This window comes from Ovis canadensis, chromosome 2 (assembly GCF_042477335.2).
Source record: "Ovis canadensis isolate MfBH-ARS-UI-01 breed Bighorn chromosome 2, ARS-UI_OviCan_v2, whole genome shotgun sequence".
Classification (NCBI taxonomy): Eukaryota; Metazoa; Chordata; class Mammalia; order Artiodactyla; family Bovidae; genus Ovis; species Ovis canadensis.
Window position 1 is genome coordinate 52528287 of NC_091246.1, and position 22241 is coordinate 52550527.

Sequence of the window (22241 nt, forward strand, 5' to 3'; positions counted from 1 at the left end):
TACAAAATGTTCTTCCCTGTTACACACATCGCTGTGAGATTGAGTTGGAGGTAATAACAGTGCTTTAAAATGTGTCCGATTATGAGGTAATTATGTTGGTTGCCCCAAGAGTTAACCTGCCAGGATTACATGTTATAGATGTTACTCTTATACTGTGAAGCATTGTGAAATCAGATTACTTTAAAAATGATGTATCGAAAAGTCATAGGGAAAAGGCAGTTGCGAGTGTGGAAGTCCAGGGTTTATATCCTGGATCTTATACTAAATATGAGAATGTTCCCATTCTTACCTGTAAAATGGGGTTAATATAGTCTAGCCTGCGTCATATGGTTACGAGTACTAAGGGAAATAACCATTTTTAACTTAAAATTCTATATAAGTAAAGGAGGTTATAATTAAAAGTATGGTGTGAGAAATTAGATATCTACTTAAAAGTTTTTCAAAATCATGTTGAGTGTGCATATTCAAAAGCATTTGAGTGTTGCTGAATTAAGGAGAGTAATTATGCTGCAAGAGGAAAGGGTTCAGTGCAGGGAGGCAGGGCCTGAGCTGTGGGACCTGGCCTGAAAGAAGTGCCTGCCCCTCTGTCAACCTGTTTCCTCAAGTGGACAGTAAGGAGATTGGATATGATTTTCTGCTCCCTGTTTCTTGAGCCACTAAATGGGTGGGTCAGGCTGTTTGGAGTATAACATCTCTACCAATAATAACACCATTAGCAGCAATAATAAAACCCTCTACAATTTTTTGAATGATTAATATGCATTTATATGCATCATCTCTATAACCAAGTGTCTGTCCCTCCCACATAGGGTAATTCACGGTGTTCATTCTATAATCAGTCACCAGAGTCTACCCTATGCGTCACCCTGTACAGGGCAATGCCTGAGGAAAGAAGAAAAGAGAGATGGCTTCTGCACAAGGAAGCTCAAACACAGAATCGCCAGATCCATAGAGCAACCAACTCTAACAAAGGACCAGACAGAAACACTATTAATACAAGTGCACTCATTCGTGCTGGTTCAAACTCAAAATGGGGAGCAATTATTTCTAACCAAGGGACTGAAATATTTTGTACTGGAGTTAGGCCTTGGGGAAAAAAATAGACAATTTTGACGAGGGAAGAGCATTCCCCAGATGGGGAATTCTGTGTGCAGAAGCACAGAGGCAAGAAAACAGAAGTCTCCTGGGAGAAAGTTATGTTGGATGGAGTACAGGAAATGGGTGTGGCAGGAGAGGAAGAGCCAGGAATCAGGGAACTCTTGGTGAAGGGCCAGCCTTGTGTGCTATGCTTGAGTAGGGAGGGGTGCTAACCAGGAAAGAGAGATGAGCAGTTGTGCATTTCAGAGAAAGCCCAGGCAACCACTCTGCCCACATAAGAGTATCTGTAAGGCACGGCAAGAGCTGTGCTTCCCTGGTGGTGGAATGAATGCTTGAATGTCAGCACCATTTGTGGCTGAGTCATCAGTGGGGACGGGAAGCAAAGATCCATTCATTACAGTGCTGTTTCTCTCCTGAAGCGGTTGAGGTTAGCACACCTCAGGCTACAAATCATGCCTTGATTCTTATATCCAATCCAAGAGAAAATGGGAAACCACACAAAACTCAGTTTGGGGCCATCATTCTGCTGGAAGAGGAGGTAGCTCCAAAAAACCTATTAAAAATTCAGGAATTTGAATGTGAAAACTACTTCGGGAGTTTGTTAAATTTCCTAATTTTGATAAATTGTAGGTGTGTATGAGAATGTCTTTGTTCATAGGAAAGCATGGTGGGAAGATGATAGTGGTGATAGGACAAAAGGTAGACTTAGTGAATCTGGGGAAAGGGTGTATGGGAATTCCTTGCTTTGTTCTATTCTTGCAACTCTCTAGTAACTTTGACATTATTTCAAAATTAAAAGTAACCCCAAAATGTCAACAATGTTTCTTTTTTTTCTTATTGTATATTTATTTATTCGGCTGCACCAGGTCCTAGTGGCAGCACTCCAGATCTTCAACCTTCATCGGCAGCATGCAGGCCCCTTTTTTTTTTCCCATGCAGGATCTTTAGTCACAGCATGCAAACTCTTAGTTGCAGCATATAGGATCTGGTTTCCTGACCAAGGATCAAACCTGGGCCCCCTCTGCATTGGCAGCACAGGGTCTTAGCCACTGGACCACCAGGAAAATCCCAGGAATATGTTTCTTAATTCTGTGTATCCCTTAGCACTTACCACAGGGTCTTAAAATTACTGTAATTAAAAATGTTTTATCACTTTCTTTTAATATTAAAAAAGATTTAATGTATATATTTATTGATTGATTTGGCTGCATTGGGTCTCCATTGCTGCACACAGGCTTTCTCTAGTTGTGGCAAGTGGGAGTTACTCTTCTTTGTGGTGCTCCAGCTTCTCAACGGAGTGGCTTCTCCTGTAGAACCCGAGCTCTACGGCACAGGCTTCAGTAGCTATGGCGCATGGGCTTAGTTGCTTTGTGGCATGTGGGATCTTCCTGGACCAGGGATCGAACTTGTGTCCCCTGCATTAGCAGGTGAATTCTTAACCACTGGACTGGACTACCAAGGAACTCCCTACAATGTTTTTAGCTCTTGAATTCCATTCTCTGCTAGACAGTGTACTATAGGTTGTATATACATTATTTCCAATCCTGCAGGATAGGTATTCTTATTCCCATTTTACAAATGAGGACACTAAGGTTCAAGAAGTTTAGATATCTGATAAGAATGAGTCAGGAATCCAAAGCCCAGGATTTTTCGGCTATAATTCTCAGTTAATTTTTGCTGAATGAAATTTGAGAGAAGTTTGAACAATTTCAGGTACCATACAAATACAAGAGACTTTATGAATTACTGAGAATGATAATGAACTCTCTGACCTAAAGAGCACCTTCATCAATAGGCAAAGGCTAAGTATTAATGGGATACTACATAACCAGTTTTTCAAAAGAATTAGGTAGGTATATTGCAGCCCACTCCAGTTTTCTTGCCTGGAGAATCCCAGGGGAGCCTGGTGGGCTGCCATCCATGGGGTCGCACAGAGTCTGACATGACTGTTGCAACTTAGCAGCAGCAGCAGAAGCGTTGCCATTAGGGTCATTAGATAAAATTGCAACATACTGGAGACATATTTACACTTTAAAAAATCCATTATTTATCCAGAATTCAAATTTAATTGAGCATTTTGTATTTTTATTTGCTCTATCTGGCAACCCTAAATGCCAAGAAATGATGTCTGTTTTTTAAGTAAACAAAACAAGCTGCTTACTTAAACAAATTGTACAGAGCCATTTGTGTTTAGAGACATGTGTAAGTATAGGAAAATGTCTGGAAGGATATACATTATAGTGTTAATGTTCTCTCCAGAAAACAGACTTAGTTTTTCTTTCCATACTACTATATTGAGGCTTACTATATTGCATGTATTTTAATTGAAATCTTTATTGAGATAATTGTAGATTCATATGCAGTAGTAAGAAATAATGCAGAGTTCTTCTTGTATGCTTTGCTCCATTTCTCTCTAAATTGGAAAAAAATCCCTCTTTTTTTTAGACTGCTACTTCTTCTGAACACTTTTGACACCTATTGAGTATCTACAATTCAATTCCATTCTGACACTCTCTACGTGAAATTAGAATTAGCATAAGAGCTTAGTCCCATAAAACTGGTCCCACTTCAGATGCCAGTCCAGAGTTGAGGCCTCCTGTATTTCTGACCAAACAGTTGTAAAGGAGGGGTTCCCATGACCCCTTTCTTGAGTTGGATAATCTGATAAAGCAGCTAGCAGAACTCAGAAAAATAGTTTATCTACTACATTACTGACTTATTATTAAAGGATACAACTCAGGAACAGCTGAACAGAAGACATACATGGAGCAAGATGTGTGGGAAGAGGCACGGAGCTTCCATGCCCCCTCTAGGACCATCAGCCTCCTGGCACCTTGATGTGTTCAGCAGCTTCTGTGAATGCTTCAGCTAGGGCTTTTGATAGAGGCTTTTCTATGTAGACATGATTGATTAAATTATTGACCACTAATGATTAGCCCAACCTCCAGCTTCTCGTCCCCTCCCTGGATGTTAGGAGAGTGGGTCTCAAACTTCCAACCCTCTAATCATGCGGTTGATTTTCCAAGTGGAAACCAGTCCCCTATCCTTAAGAGCTTTTTAGGTGCCTCCACCCACAAGTCATCTCATTAACATACAAAAATACACTTACCACTTCAGAGATTACAAGGCTTTTAAGAGCTGTGTGCCAGGAAAAGAGGAAGTGAGGAAGGCAGACACCAAATATGTATTTCTTATTATGTCGCAAACATTGCCCCAGTGGTAACATTTTGCAAAACAAATTCATCCAAGCTGTCACATGTTTCAATGGTACATTCCTTTTTACTTCCAGGTAGCATTCCATGATTGGATGTGCCACAATCTAGTTAACCATTCACCTGTTGAAGGACATCTGGGATGATCACAGTTTGGGGCTATTAGCTCCCTGGTGGCTCAGTGGTAAAGAATCTGCCTACCAGTGTAGGAGATACAGGTTTGATCCTTGGTCCAGGCAGATCCCACATGCCACAGAACAGCTAAGCCCGTGCACCACAACTACTGAAGCCTGTGCACCTACAGCCCGTGCTCTGCAACAAGAGAAGCCACTGCAGTGAGAAGTCTGTGCCCTGCAGCTGGAGAGTAACCCCTCCCCCCCACCAATGACCTCAGCTAGAGAAAAGCCAGAGAAGCAGCAAAGACCCAGCACAGCCAAATATACAGAGAATTATTTTTTAAATAATTTTATTTTTAAAAATTACAGGGGCTTCCCAGGCGGTGCTAATGGTAAACAACCTGCATGCCAAGGCAGGAGACATAAGAGACATGGCTCAGCCCCTAGGTCAGGAAGATCCCTTAGAGGAGGGCATGGTGACCCACTCCAGCAGAGAATCCCATGTACAGAGGAGCCTGGTGGTCTACAGTCCATAGGGTCGTGACTGAAGCAACTTAGTACATATTTTTTAAAAATAATTTTTAATGTTTATGAATAATCTTCTGTATGAAATAACAGAAAAATCCCTGTATGTGGACAGTGGTTTCAGAGCTAGATTATCCTCTCTGAATGGTCTGCACTCCCAGAACCTGGGAACCTGGGCAGGAACTGTTGCTCTGATTGGAATTAATAGAATTTATGAAAATCACCAAAATTTAGAAATCTTGTCCACTCAAGGTGTTAAACTGTGTGTGTTGCCAACAAAATAAAGATGGTTTCCTCAAATCTTTACCAGGAGAACAGAAACCAGCCAACTAAGACGGTCACAATGATCAGAGAAACTCTAATCCAGGAAACATAAGTTATCAGTGACAAAAGTGGGAGAGGAGAAACAAAAGTAAAAATAAATGAATGAGACCTAATTAGGATTAAAATCTTTGCACAGCAAAAAAAAAAAAAAGAATCTATCAACAAAACAAAAAAACAGCTTATCGAATGGGGGAAAATATTTGTAAATTATATGATCAATAAGGGGTTAAGATCCAACATATATAAATTACTCATACAACTCAGTATCAAAAAAAACAACCTGATTAAAAACATAGGCAGAACACTTGAATAGATGTTTTTTCAAAGAAGACATACAGATGGTCCATAAGTACGTGAAAAAATGTTCAACATTGGTAATCATCAGAGAAATGAAAATCAAAACCACAATGAGATATCACCTCACACCTGTGAGAATGGCTATCATCAAAGAACACACACACACACACACACAAATAGCAAGTGTTGGTGAGGATGCAGAAAAAAGGAAACCCTTGTACACTGTTGGTGGGAGTGTAACTTGTACAGCCATTGTGGAAAACAGTTTGGAGACTCCTCAAAAAACTGAAAGTAAAACTACATATGATCTAGCATTTCCACTCCTGGGTAAATATCCAAAGAAAATTAAAACATTACTTCAAAAAGGTGCATGAACCCCAATGTTCATAGCAGCATTATTTACAATAGCCAGTATATGGAAGTAACCTAGATGTCTATCAACAGACGAATGGATAAAGATGTGATATATATATGTATATATATGGTAGAATATTACTGAGCCATAAAAAAGAATGAAAAGTTGCCGTTTGTAACAACATAATGGACCTAGAGAGTATTATACTCAGTGAAATGTCAGACAGAGAAGGGCAAATACTGTATGATGTCACTTGTATATGGAATCTAAAAAATAAAATCAGTGAATACAATAAAAAAGAAGCAAACTCAATTAAAAAGATAAAACTCAGATAAAAAGAGCAAACTAGTGGTTACCAGTGAGGAGATGGAAGATAGGGGTAGGGGATTAAGAGATACAAACTGATCTATAAAATAGGCTACAAGGGTATATTGTGTAGCAACATGGAATATAGGTAATATTTTCTAATAACTTTAAATGGAGTGGGATCTATAAAAATTTTGAATCACTACACTGCATACCTAAAACTATATAATATTGTAAATAACACATCAATTTTCTTTTAAAAGTGGAGAAGGAAAGGGACCTGAGTGTAGCATCAAGGAAAGAAGACCAACTTTTAAGAAATAAAGACTGTGTATCCAGTCCCTGTGGTTGGAAGACTTGTCACCGGAGGAGAGAATGAGCAGGGCAGCAGGGAGAATTCTGAGCCCTTTCAGAGCCGGAAGGGACCACCCCACAGCAGCCTCCTGTCCCCTTGCCTCTCTCAAAACCTGCACTCTCTGAGCAGTTTTCTGGCAGCTGAGAGTGGTCAGTCCTCACATACCTACTGTCCTGTGAAGGAATCTGCAAGCTCTGGCTTTCTCTAGTAGTCTTCTGGGAGTTTGGTGACTGCTCAGTACCCCAAAACTGGGGTCTTCTGAGTCTGTGGAGCCAGAGTTGTAGTTCCCAGGAGAATGCACACTCTGCCTCCGTGATCATACAGCCTTATGCACACATCTCCAGTAGTGCACTTAGCAGCAACACTCAAGGTCAGCCGGTTGAATGGTGCTCCCCCAGAGAGACTAACTCTAGAGACCAGGATCCATGTCTGTGTGGCTTATCCATCTTGATACACGGTAGAAGCTTAGTAAACTTTCTTTTTTAAATAGTGCATGTGTGTGTGAAAGAGAACTTAGCTTAATTTTGAATTTAAATCTCCATTCTGCCAAAGTAGCAGAAACATAGTCTTTTAGAATCCACCCTTCAGTTTCTCCCCATCCCATCAAGATGATGGAGGTGAGCATCTGACCTTTGGTCACCATGACAGCCCTGGTCATCATAGTGACAGCCCATGCCAGTGACTGTCACTACTGCTCTCCTTCCTGAGAGCCAGGACCTTCACCCCAGAAGCTCTTTTCCCCTCTGTGCCATCTAACAGTATGGAAATCAGGCTGCTCCCTCCTCCCAGACTTCAGCTTTGCCTCTTGGGGCTCTGTCCAGAAGGCAGGTCTTGTCTCTTGGAATGCCACCAAGATCTGAGTCATCAGGACTTCCCCTTTGTCTTTTCTTCCTTCCAGCCTTAGGGAAACCTCTTCTCTGTTTGAGGGAGGGGTTTGCAAAGCCCTGCTGTCTCCTGCAGAGGTTTTAATCAATTCTTGAAGTCTTCTTTATGGAAAGGCACACATTTTTGGACACAAAAGCAAGAGACTCCTTTGATTTTTCTTTCATATCTATCACATTCCTTCCCTAGGGACATAAACAACAAAAAGGGGCAGCACTTTGAATGAAGGAGGGTGTTGGGGGGATGAGTTAAGGGGAGAATAGTAAACCACATGGAGAAAGGAATATTGTTGAACATCACAAAAATGTTCAGTTCAGCTGCTGTCGTGTCCGACTCTTTGCGACCCCATGGACTGCAGCACACTAAGCTTCCTTGTCTATCACCAACTCCCAGAGCTTACTCAAACTCATGTCCATCATGTCGGTGATACCATCCAACCATCTCATCCTCTGTCACCCCCTTCTCCTCCCGCCTCCAATCTTTCCCAGCATCAGGGTCTTTTCAAATGAGTCGGTTCTTCGCATCCAGTAGCCAAAGAATTGGAGTATCAGCTTCAGTATCAGTCCTTCCAATGAATATTCAGGACTGATCTCCTTTAGAATGGACTGGTTGGATCTCCTTGCTGTCCAAGGAACTCTCAAGAGTCTTCTCCAACACCACAGTTCAAAAGCATCAATTCTTCAGCGCTCAGCTTTCTTTTTAATCCAAGTCTCACATCCACACACAACTACTGGAAAAACCATAGCTTTGACCAGATGGACCTTTATTGGTAAAGTAATGTCTCTGCTTTTTAATATGCTGTCTAAGTTGGCCATAGCTTTTCTCCTAAAAGAAGAAAGAATCTTTTAATTTCATGGCTGCAGTCATCATCTGCAGTGTTAGCTCGTAACAATTCAATACATAAATCATAATGGAAGCGAATATAAGAAGAATATATATGTGTGTATACCTGAAGTCACTTTGCTGTACAATAGAAATTAACTCAACATTGTAAAACAACTGTACTTCAATTTTTTAAATAATTTTTTTAAAAACCTCAATGCATTTTAAATGACATGTAAATGAGTGAACATCCACACCTACCAAGGAAAGCGTGATCTTGCATTGCCTCCCAACTCTAGTTCAGCTGCAGTACTGTGTGTGCCTGCGATCGTGGCCATCAGAAGAACAGATCACCTGGAGGGTCATCTTCAGTAACCAGAGCCCACAGAGCAGCCTTCTCAAAAGAGCTTTAACTCTCCATTCAGAAACTATTCATGCCAGCCAAGATTCCCAGAATCCCTGAAACTGGGCTATAGTGTGGAAAGCCCAACCTGTTCATTCTGAGGAATATTTCCAGGTTCAGGCGAGGCAGCAGGTCCGAGGGCAGAAAGATTCCGACCAGTACACTGGGACCAGATGGGCTGCAGCTGAGGCACTTTGGCCTGTCTTCTTGGCCTCTCTTGTGCACTCAGTCCTCAGTTATTGTGGGCCCTCCTTGTCATGAGTTCAGCACAGCAGAGCTTCCTTCACTCTGCCTCCTCTGGGATGTATGTAGATCTGAACCGAAGGACAGAGAGAAGGGCTGTGACTAAGAAATTGACATGGCTGTACCAAGAAGGCTCATTGACAGTCTTTTTAAACCTCCAGTCCCGTAGTCATGATACTCACCCTGCCTTTGAGAAGGCCATGCAGAGCCCTCAGGGGATCCTAGTGAGCTCACACACCATCAACCCCCAAGTCCAGAAGGGGCTGCACCAGGTCTGGAGCCTTCCAAATCAGGGCCTGGACTCTAAGACTCTGCAGTGGGCCAGGCATGTGCCGAGTGCTTGCTGTGTACAGAGACAGACGTGAAAGTGTAACTGCTCACTCATTAACACACTCAGCAAATACTGCAGAGAACACATAAATAAGTGATTTCATTTCAGATTGTGACATTCGCTGACTAAGAAGACTAAGTAGGGAGAGGGAATAGAAAGTGATGCAAAGAGAGATGATGCTCTTTTATTTTTATTGAGATACACTTGATTTACAATGTTAGTTTCAGGTGTTCAACATAGTGATTTAGTATTTTCACAGATTATACTCCATTAAAAGTCACTATAAGATGGCGGCTCTAATTCCCTGTGCTATACAGTATATCCTTGCTGCTCATCTGTTTTATAGTAGTTTGTGTCTCTTCATCTCACATCCCTATCTTGCCCCTCCCTCCTTCCTGCTCTTCACTGGTAGTCACTGGTTTACTTTCTGTATCTTGAACCTGTTTCTGTTTTGCTATATATTGCAGCACTGTTTGCTATAGCCAAGGAATGGAAGCCACCCAAGCGTCCATCAACAGACAAATGGATAAAGAAGATATGGTGGGGACTTACCTGGTGGTCTAGTGGTTAAGATTCCAAGCTTCCAGTACTAGGGGTGCAGCTGTGATCCCTGGTCAGGGAACTAAGATCCTACACGCCTCACAATGTGGCTGAAAAAATAAGATGTGCTATATACATATACAATGGAATATTAGCTGTAAAGTAATAATGAAATGTTGCCATTTGCAGCAGTGTGGATAGACCTAGAAAATATTATCCTTAGTTAAATAAGTCAGAGAAACACTGTGTGGTATCACATGTGGAATCTAAAAAATAAAAGAGACAGATGTGTTTAGCGAAACAGAGAGCTGCTGCTTTTGATAAGGCCATCCGGAAAGTCCCCTCTGAGGAGATGACAAGAGAGTGGAGATGAGAAGGGGAAGAAATAGAGAGAGCCATGTGAAGATGGGAAAGAACATTCCACACAGGGAACAACAGAGACAGGCTCCGAGCAGGACCAGGCTCAGCACGTTCAAAGGCCCGTGCGGCTGGAGTCAACAAGAGCAGAGAGGCTGGCAGTTAGGTGGTGAGGTGGGGCCACCAGATTGCATAAGGCCCTGAAGCCCAGTGAAGTACTTCAGACTTCACTGCAAGTGTGATGTAAAGTCATGCTTGGGGAGTGATATGACCTGATTTACATTTTTTAAAAATCAGAAGGCAGCTGTGCAGGCAATCAACTGGATATATTTTTAATATATCCAGCATCCCAAAAGCTTTTCACCATCCATTACTGTCGCTCAGATCCAAGCCACTATCATCCACTTGGACAGCAGTAGTGGTCTTTCTTGCTTGGTCTTACTCTTAAACTCTTACCCCTTCCAGTTGATCACCTGCACAGCTGCCTTCTGATTTGGGGATGCTGGCTATATTTTGAAGGACTTCCCTAGTGGCTCAGACAATAAAGTATCTGTCTACAATGCGGGAGACCCGGGTTCGGGTCTCCCTGAATCGGGAAGATCTCCTGGAGAAGGAAACGGCAACCCACTCCAGTATTCCTGGAAAATCCCATGGACGGAGGAGCCTGGTAGGCTATAGTCCATGGGATTGCAAAGAGTCGGACACGACTGAGTGACTTCACTTTCACTTTCTATATTTTGAAAGAGGAAACTTTTTGAAGAATGAGGAAACAAGAAGAATCAAGGATAACTCCAAGGTTTTTGAGCTGAGCAACTGGGTGAATCGTGATACCATCAACTGAGATGGTTATATATAGGGGCGGGGTGGGAGGAGGTCTGGAATCAAGAATTCTATCTGAGGCTTGTTAATTTTGGAACGACAAGTAGGCAGCTAGATACGTGATTCTGGAGCTCGGAAGATAGGTTGAGACTACACACAGGCTGGAGTCATTGTGCAGAGGTGGTATTTAAGCTCTAGGGCTAGATGAGATGAGTAGGAAGACTGTGGGGATGGAGAAGAGGCTTGTGGATTGCACACCAGGACATGCCACCACGATGTGGTCAGAAAGACAAGAAGTGGCTGAGAAGGTACGAGGACAAGCATATGGTGACTGGGAAGCCTGGGGAGGAAGTACTTCAAGGAAAGCATCAAAAGCTGCTAGGAGATAAAAATAAGATGGGAATGGAGAGTTAACCATTCACTAGGGAAGGTGGAAATGATGGTAACCTTTCAGAGAAGCTCTAGGGAGCTTGCCTCACTGAAGTGAACTGAGAAGAAAACGAAAGGTGAGGGTGTCAATGAGCATGATAGAGTCCCAGCAGGAAGCACAGGCCCGCCAGCTGGGGGGTTGTAATGAAGATGCTCTTCACTGAGGCAGGTGGAGTAAGCGTATTAAAGGGGAGGCTGGGACTCCCAGCAAATAGAATAGTGAGAAGCGGAAGCCTAAGGAGCAGGAGAAGAAGACTGTATTAACTGAAGGTGGGTGAAGAGCCGTGGAAGAGGGGCCACCTGGCGCAGAAGCTGTAGCTGAGGGCAGCAGCCCTTGGAAACTGTGAGGTGGGGGAGAAGCACGAAGAATAAGTTGGGGTGAATTCAACTGGAAGCCACTGGAAGCCAGCCTGGTGACAAAATCCACAGAAACCAGCTTCCTGGGGCAGGGATGGGCAGAGAGAGAATGGAGGAGAGGGTGGGAGGGGAGCTGGAAAAGAATTAGCAGAGCTGTAAGTTGGGGGAGAGGACAGCAAGTACAGGTGACTCCAGCACAAACCAAAAGAGACTGTAGCAAAGCACAGAAGTGTTAAAGAGAACAGTGTAGACATCAAATCCCAGCCTCACCTCTGTTTTGCTACTGACACAGTGATGGACTTTCCTGGCCATTGTGAAAAGTAAATGAGATCGGAGATGTAAGGTTCTTGGGTTCAATGAAGTGTAGCTATTATGACATGCTATAAACATCCTACAAAGATAAAGCATTAGTGTCATGTTTTAAAATCACAGTGATTTAATGTAGGTTCAAAAGGAGGAAGTCGGGCCCTGCCTCAGGGATCGCTGCCTAAAGGTGTCTCTTGTTCTGTGGCTATGTGTGCTGCTACCACCTGGTGGCAGCATGCCCCAACCGTGGTTGCATTATTTGAAGCGCCGACTCCTTTTAAAAGGTTTGGAACAGGACAGCCAGTCTTTGTGGATCTCCTGATGAAGTGCACAGCGCCACCTCTGAAGCAGCCTTGCCAAAAAAGCAAACCTGAGTCCCAATCAGGCTCTAGATCCAACTACCAATTCACAGAAAATACAGGAAAGAAAGAGCCATGTCAATCAACCTCACGAGGATGCAGAGCAGCAAAACCAGAGTATGGAAATCTCTATGGGACAAACACCCTGGTTTCCTTAAAGGGAAAAAAAGTGAGGAAAGAGCAAGACTGGAAGAGGAATCTGCCAATTAAAATAGGCTGAAGAGACAAACTTAACATGTCACAATAAAGAAGCACTAAGGCAGATATGAATGCTGACTGGATTTTGGGTGATATTAAGTAATCACTGTTAATTTTTTTGGGAGGGAGAGTGTTGATTTGGTAGTTATATTTTTTTTGAAGGGAGTGTTTTAATCTCTCTCTCTTTTTAGAGATACATAATGAAATATAGGTGTAATGATAGAATGTCTGTATATACTTCAGAATAATCTGTAGAGGGCAAGGGGAAGAAGAGATGGATGAGAAGGTGAAAACAAAATTGGCCATGAGTTAATTGCTGTTGAAGTTAAGCAGTGTACCTGGGGGTTCATTATATCCTTGTGTAATGGATTGTATATCTGTGTCTCCCTAATATTCTTATGTTGAAGCCCTAAGCTTTATGATATAATAATTAAGAAGTATTAGGGCATCATGAGGATGGAGCTCCTATGATGGTATTAGTGCTCTTACAAGAACAGGAAGAAATACCAGATCTCCCTCTAGTGAGGGTACACAAAGAAGACAGCTGTCTGCAAGCCAGGAAGAGGGCTTTCACCATAGCCTGACAATGCTGGTGCCCTTATCTGACAGACTAGCCTCCAAAACTAAATGTCTGTTGTTTACGCCACCCAGTCTATGGTGTTTTGTTAGGGCAGTGCAAACATGCGGTAGTTGCAGTCAGCAACATGTCAGTTACAGGGAAGCTTTGTAAAATGCAGAGTCTCAGGCCCCACTCCAGACCACTGAGTCAGAATTGCAGTTTAACAAGCTCCCCAGGTGAATCATAGGGACACTTAATGCTTAAGAAGCATCAAGTTACATTCTTCTTTCTACTTTGTGTATGTTTGAGATTTCCAGGTAAAAATGTAAAAACTAAGAAATGATAAGAAAATGTATACTGTATAGCAAGTATTACATCAAAGATGCTCATTAAATATTGGTTGGGGCGAGCCAGATGCTGCTCATATTTCTAATTTTCTTATAAAAAATAAATATGTCACAATTTCAGTGTGTTATGGTTAAAAATACAGCACATATCAGTATATTTAACCTGTGCAAAAAACCTCTAAAGTAACCTTTTTGCTACAGATTTCAGCTGTGAGTAAAATAAAATTCAGAGATATTAAGTGACTCATCCAAGATCTCACAGGTTCTAAGTGGGAAAAACCAGGACTTCTAACTCCAAAACCTTTCTCTTTCTACCACTACACCATAATTCTAGGAATTGAAATGTTTCCGGGGCTTTTGTAGTTTGTTTTTATATAATTTGATTTGGGTTTTGGTCTTTTATATGTCTGTTTTTGAAGTTTTCTCTTATAATAGGGCTTGTTGGGCCACAGTTATTTTTACTCCCCCCTTTGCTTTCTACTGACACTCTGCTGGGAATATAATGCAGCTCTGGCTTTTCAATCTTTCTTTATTCAAGAAACAATTACCTCAATCCTTAAATTTATCTCATTCACAGGATCTTGAAACTTTAGGATTAAAATGACTGAGTTATGAGAATAACATCAATGTTTCATGAATTTCTCTGTGTGTTGAAATCCCTTGGGGAACTTTAAAAATTCCCAATGGAATTAGTCTCTGAGGGAAGGACTCAAGCATAAGTTCCCCAGGCAATCCCAGTGGGCAGTCTAGTTTGAGAACCAGTGACCTAGCTATTCTCATTCGAACCAGTGCTACCTAAGAAACATCTCAGAAATTTGTGGAGAAATTTTGACTGCCAAAATATTAAAATGGCTAAAATTTAAAATAAGTGATGGTGAGGATACAGAGAAAATGGATCACTCACTCATACATTGCTGGTGAGAATGTAAAATGTTGCAGCTGCTCTGAAAAATAGTTGGACAGTGTCTTTTAAAATAAAAAATAGACTTAACATGTGACCCAGAAATTTCACTCTTAGGCATTTATCTCAGAGAAACGATTATTTATTTTCACACAAAATCATGTCCACGAATGTTCAAATGTTCATAGCAGCTTTATTCACAATAGCCCTAAATTAGAAACTACCCAAGTGTCTTTCAACAGATGAATGGTTAAATAAACTGTGGTACATCCATACCATGTGGGATGGCTAATTTTATGTGTCAACTTGATGAGCCACAGGGTGCCCAGATTAAATGTTATTCCTGGATGTGTCTGGATGAGTTAGCATTTGAATTGGTGGACTCAAAGCAGATTATACCTCCCCTCAAACTCCCCTGATTTGGGTGGGCATCATCCAATCCACTGAAAGCCTAGACAGAACAAAGGCCGTGGGAAAACAAATTTGCCCTTTTTTTCAAGCCTCACTGCTTGAACTGCTGAGATGTCTCATCTCATCTTCTACCCCTGGACTAGGATTTACACCATCAGCCCACTTCTCAGGCTTTGGGACTCTGACTGAATTACACCTCTGGCTTTCCTGGGTCTCCAGTTTGCAGACTGCAGATTATGTGCCTTCTCAGCCATCATAATTGCATGAGCCAATTCCTCAAAATAAATCACTCTCTTTCCATACATATGTATTTTTTTTCTTTCTGTATCTCTCTGCTGATAAGTCACTTCAGTCGTGTCCGACTCTGTGCGACCCCATAGATGAAAGCCCACCAGGCTCCCCTGTCCCTGGGATTCTCCAGGCAAGAACACTGGAGTGGGTTGCCATTTCCTTCTCCAATGCATGGAAGTGAAAAGTGAAAGTGAAGTCGCTCAGTCATGTCCGCCTCATCGCGACCCCATGGACTGCAGCCTACCAGGCTCCTCCGTCCATGGGATTTTCCAGACAAGAGTACTGGAGTGGGGTGCCATTGCCTTCTCCACTGTATCTCTCTATCTGTATGTATATAGAGAGAGAATGAGAGAGAGTGTGTTCTGGGGGATCTGGAGATGTGTGTCCTGGCTGGATTTCAGGATTGATGGGAACCAGCAACTGCTATGTACTGATCCCTGGCACTATGAAGGATGGGGTCTAATGTGGTTATCTTATCCCTCTTATCCCCACCTCACCACTCCGTGTTTCACATCTCACAGCTAGACCTGATTTAAAGGATAAGCTCCTAGACTTCAAACCGAGGCCTTCATGGAATGAGACTGCGGGGAGGGTGTGAGTCTGTTTTACGTGTGGGAAAGATATGAATTGTTGTGATCAGAGGAGTGACTGGTAGATTCTCTCTGAACATGGCTTTCATTCATTCCTTTCCTCCCTGTCCATGCATGCCATTCCTCTATCAAGAAATAAATTCTGCTTCCTCGTCCCTTGAATCTAGGCTGGCCTTCAGACTTGCTTCGGCCAAAAGAATATGGCAGAAGTGTATCACTGGGCCAATACTTTAATAGAACTGGCTTGATGCCCTCTTATAAGCCAGCCACCATGTAAGAATGAGATTCACCTGAGACCACCATCCTGTGAAGAAACCTTTTCTCACAGGAAGCCCAAGGAAACCTGGAGAAAGACTGTGTGGAGGAACACTGAAGCTGCTTCAGCTGCCCAACTGCCAACTATTGTCATGCAGAACAGAAGCACCACCCAGCCAAGCCTGGGCTTAATTCCCGACCCATAGACTCATGAGAATAATTTTTTTTTTCACTTTTTAATGTAATAAACTGGAAGTCTTACAATTGGAAGCAGAGGGGGTTTTTCTTCCCCTCCAAGAGTCCCTTGGAGGGAGGTCGGCACTCACACTCACTCATCCCCTCACGCACTGATACTGACTCACTCACAGTTCCTGGCCAGAACCCAGGGACGGGAGGTGGAGACCTGTTCACTCGCCACCTCGAGGAGGCCTTGAGCAGGTCCCTATAGTGTCTTCCACTTCCTCGACGCCACCTCGCCCAGCCCTTGGCGATATTCAGAGCATGTCCTCATCCTCATGGACCGTCACTATGAAATGGGTAGGGATTAATGTGTCCGTTTTGTAGATAAATAAAACTGAGTCTCTGAGAGTCACCTGCTCAAAGCAGCTGAGGATAGAAAAGAGTCTGGACAAAGCAAGATGGGGATGGGAAGATTTAAAAGTGTAAAGGTGAGGAAAGGAGTGGGAGAGTGTCATTGCTAATCCTCTGGTGGACTGTGATCTCAGACCTCAGAATAATATATTATTGTTTTAATCATTGTGTTTTGGAGTGTAAGTATCAAGAAATAGCTATTCTCAATGGCTCGAGGCCTCCCCTGCTGAAAAGCAAGTACTATTACTTTAATAAAAAAGGTATGGGTAAAAATTTTCCAACATACAATATATATGTGATAATATAATATATATATATATATTATTGGGAGGCATATAATATATTGGGAGGCTTCCAGGTCAAGATTGGACTCTGTATCAACAGATTCATTCCAGAGTGGGAAACCAGGTACACAACTGGAATTCTTGAAAAAAACCTGCTAAGGCAATTTGTTCCGCCTTATGAAATTCTTTTGGCCACTCCCATGACTGTACTTTGTACCAGACCACCCATGTGGATAGGCGCATCTCTTTGCAAGCCTGCTTGGAGACTGGAGACAAGCCACCGCCACATCAAAAGTACTGAGAGCTGAGAAGCCACAGCCACATCAAAAAGCTCTGAAAACTAAGTACTCCCGAGTCCTCTCCAAATCACTGTACCATCCAGGACTATGATAACCAGAAAGGGAATTCCTCAGTTTTCTCTGCTCTGCGGTATCTTTCACCTGGAAAGAGAAGCGACATCCATAACTAACTAAGAAATAGCCACTGTGAAGTGTTCCTGGAGGATATGTAGATAAATAACCCAAGGACTAGCTGTGTGAACTGAGAGACCTCAGAGAGAATCCTGCCTATAGGATTCCTTGCAGTCTTTACCTTACTTGTGATGGTAGTTTGCTGCTGCCTACGTGGAAGGTCTTCCTTCCCCCTCACTCACCTTCTCCATCATACAGTGATAGCGAACAGCAGTTATCCCTAGAAAGGCACACCCACAGCCCAGTAAATACACAGATATGAATTCGTGGATTGATCTATCCCAAGAGGGGAGAAAATGATGGGGAAAGCAGCCCTTCCCTAGTGAAACGTTGGAAAATAAAAGGCTGGCAAAACTCAAGTGTCAAAAATATCTCTAATGTTTTACTCACCTGCACAAATACTGTAATGCGTTTATAGAAATTCTAAATTTTTTTTTTTGGGCAAATGACTGTGACTTCTTTCAAGCTAATGTTATTGCTACTCTTTCAAAAATGCTTTTAAAAAAACAAAGCTAGACTATTTATATTGGAAAATTTGAAATATATGCAACAATGGACCAGAATAGTATAATGAACCCATACACTCATCAACAAGCTACAACATTTACCAGCTTGTGGTCAGTCTGGTTTCATTTGTATACCTGCCTAGTACCCTTGCCCGGATATTGTATCTTTTCATATAAATATTTTAGATGTCTCTAAAAATGAGAATTATTTTTCAACCATAACCACAATGCTATTCTCACATGTAAAAAAGTTTATAAAACTTACTTAATATAATCAAATATTCAGAGTATTCCCTCAATTGTCTTATTTTTACCAATTTTTTCAAATCAGGATTCAAAGTATAAAGATCTATACTTTGTAATTGGTGGCAAGTTTCTTAAATCTCTTTTAATATATAGATCTTTCCTAATATTTTTCTCTTGTGATTTTTTATTAGAAATAGGACCAATTATCTATAGCGTTTGTAATCAAATAGTCTTTTTGAAATTGGCTAACTTATGACGATTTTTGAAATGGGCTGACTTTTGGCTATATGTCCACCACGGAGAGTCGTAATGCCTCATCTGCCCTGCTTATGTCACAAGGGTCCTCCTGCAGTTCGATACTGCAATCACAAGGTGTTTTTGGAGGAGAATCTGAGGTTTTACTGCTGGATAAAAGAGAAGTCTCTATTTTGGTGGGTTAGGGAATTAAAACTTCATAGTCCTAACCTCTCACTGGTAAGCATTCCCTTCTTCCCTCCCTTCTTGCAGTGTAGGTGCTACAAATAGCAAGGTCTTGGTTTTCAATTCAGAGTCTGGGATCCGAGTTCCAAAACAGTTCACTACCAGCCAACTGCATAGGATCTTGAACTTTCTCCCAGAGTTGTCCTCATATCCCCACATTTCCCCTAAACAACCAAACAACATTTATTAAGGAGATGGCAAGAAGAAACCTCAGTTCTCAAATTTACGTTTCAAGAAATGAAACTTTATTCCAAAGAAGACATACAAAGGGCTAATAGGTCAATGAAAAGGTACTCAATGTCACTAATCATCAGGGAAATGCAAGTCAAAACCTCAGTGAGATACCACCTCACACCTGTTAGGATGGCAACAGGGAGGCCTGGCATGCTGCAGTCCATGGGGTCGCAAAGAGTCAGACACGACTGAGTGACTGAACTGAAAGTGAAGTGAGGGTGTGGAGGAAAGAGAAAACTTGTATACTGTTAGCGGGAATGTAAATTAGCACAGTCATTAGGAAGTTCTTTAAAGCATTAAAAATTGAGAGTTCTCTGGGGGTCCAGTCGTTGAGACTCGGCACTTTCACTGCAGGGGCCCAGGTTCAGTCAATAACGGGGAACTAAGATCCTTCAAGCTGTGTAGGATGGCCAAAAAAATAATTAATTAAAAATAGAATTACCATATGATCCAGTAATCCCACTTCTGGATATATAGTCAAAAAATTGAAATCAGGATCTAAAAGTGATATCTACAGTCCTATGTTCATTGTAGCATTATTCACAATACGCAAGATATGGGACCAATTTTAATATTTAGGATTTTTCTTATTCTTTTTCTCTTGTGATTTCTAAAAAAAACAGGTCAACAGACAAATGAATAAAGAAAATGTGAGATATATACATATATGTTTAGTTATACATATAAGTTAACCCTTAAACTTAGATTATTTTTTTTAATAAATATGTTCCACAGTTTCCTGGTGGCTCAGTGGTAAAGAATCCATCTGCCAATGCAGGAGAGGTGGGTTCAATCCCTGGGTTGGGAAGGAAATGGCAACATACTCTATTATTCTTGCCTGGGAAATTCCAAGGACAGAGGAGCCTGGTGGGCTCTGGTCAATGGGGTCACTAAAGAAGGGTTGCTAAAGAGTTGGACAGAACTGAGCGACTAAGCAACAGCAATCACAGTACTACCTGATATGTGGTGGTTTGAATCCGAATGGACTCACAAGGAGGGCTGACTGTAAAGCTATATGCATGTTCTCAACAGCAAGAGGGTTGGTGTCCTTAACATATGCATGGTTCAAGCCCGCTCTATAAAAGGAAGTATTATTCATCCATAAAAAGAAAGAAATCCTGCCATTTGTGACAACATGGATGAACCTGGGAAGACATATGCCTAGTGAAAAGAGCCAGACACAGAAAGACAAGTACTATATGACCTCATTTCTACTGAAATCTAAAAAGTTCAACTCAGAGAAGCAGAGAGTTGAATGGCTGCTGTCAGGGGTTAGGGGTAGAGAAAATGGGGAGTTATTGGTCAAAGGGTACTAACTTTCATAACTGATGAGTAAGATGAGTAAGTTATGGCAGTCTACTCTACAGCATGGTGACTATAGCTAATAATACTGTAATACTATGAGGAGGGCTTGGCAACCAACTCCACTATTCTTGCCTGGAGAATCCTGTTGGGCTACAGTTCACAGGGTTGCAAAAAGTTGGACAACACTGAAGCAACTTAGCATGCACACACGCACTATATTACTATATTGTATATTTGAAATTTGTTGAGGAGCTCTTTAGTGTTCTTACCAGAACAAAAAAAGGTAACTATGTGAGGTGATGAATGGGTTAATTAGCTTAATTGTGGTAATTGTTTTACAATGAATACATAAATCAAATTATCACATTATATACCTTAAATATATATAATTTTAATTTGTCAGTTATACCTCAGTTAGGCTTAGAGAAGAGAAGGAATTTATTTTTTCTGGACATAAGTTCTGTTTTTTTCTGTTGTTTGGCAAAAGCCACTCTGTCACCTGGGAATCCTGCATCTTTTCTTTTCTAAATGTTGCCATCACTGAGATGTGTTTCTCCCCAGCTGAGCTTCAGTCCTTGTCCCATGTTTGCTGTCACATCTTCCTTTGATCCCAATCATGTGACTTTGAATTCAACTCTCTTTCAGCTGCCTCTGTGCCCCTCTCAGATCCATGGGGATCAGTCAGCATCTCAAGGCCATGCAGAGTCACAGGTACACTGAACTGCTGGCTGAAGCCCTGCCTACCTAGCTTCTTAAATTTTTTGGTGCTTTAGCACCACCAATAGGGCTTCTGAGTCAGTGGGTCTAGAGTAAGGCTGAAGAATTTACAGTTCGAACAAGCTTCCAGGGGATGTTGATGCTATACATATGAAGATAAGGCTTTGAGAACCAGGGGCCTGGACTTACTATGCAGTGACTTATTCTCTAGTTTTACCCCTTTCTGGGGCTCTAACCTGTAATGGGGTCAACCCTCTGCATTCAGATTACCCAAACTGAAAGTTCTGTTATTTGCTACTCTTTAGTCCTTACCTCCCTGGGTTTGGTCTAGCGGGGAGGTGGGGAGACTCGGGTCACTCTTTGTGAAAGATCCAAAAAGTCTACACTTTTCTCACTTCTCCAGCTGTCCTCCTCTCTCATCCAGAGAATCTTTATCTAGACCAAGAATCAGTAGATTTCTTCTGTAAAAGGCCAGATAATAAATATTTAGGCTCTGTGGGCTACACAGTTTCTGTTGTAATTACTCAATTCTGTTATTGGAGGGCAAAAGCAGCCATTAAGACTACATAGATGAACAGTTGTGATTTTACATTTCAAAAAACTCTATGGAGCATGATTAATTCTTTTTAAAGATAATTTTATTTATTTTTGGCTGCGCTGGGTCTTCGTTGCTGCACAGGCTTTTCTCTAGTTGCGAGACCAGGGGCTACACTCTAGTTCTACTACCCAGGTTTTTCACTGCACTGGCCTCTCTTGTTGCGGAGCACGGGCTCCAGGGTACGCGAGCTTCGGTAGTTGCTGCACCACGTGGGCTCAGTAGTTGCAGCTCCTGGGGTCTGGAGCACAGGCTCAGTAGTTGTGGTGCCCAGGCTTAGTTGCTCTGCAGCATGTAGGATCTTTCTGGATCAGAAATCAAAGTCATGTCTCCTTAGTAGTCTCATTTTGAGTTTTTTTTATAATTTAAAGTTGTAAAAATCATTCTTAGCTCACAGACTTTACAAAAACAGGCATTGGATTGGATTTAGGCCATGAGAAGAACTTGGCCTACTGGCCATAATTTGCTGACCACTAACCTTGGATCGTAACTTCTGCACAACATTTCCCAAATTTGAAATCTGGCTTTTTTAGGGATGGAACTTGAACTTGATAGTAAGTTACAAATACATGGGATTGTTGCAGAGAAGAAGCCAGTTCTGACTTCATGTCCAAAATTGTTTCTTTGGCTTGCTTTTCATTGTTTTTGTTGTTATAATCATATATAATAGCCTGCTTTAGAGGACCCTGCCCCTCTGCCTGACTGTAAAGTGTCTTTGTTCTGCTCATAGAGAGATAATCAGACCCTGCTCACCTGTGAACATCTACAACAGAAAGAAGAGATTAACACCCCCCTTCCAAAGCCTGGCCATTCCCAGAGAAACTT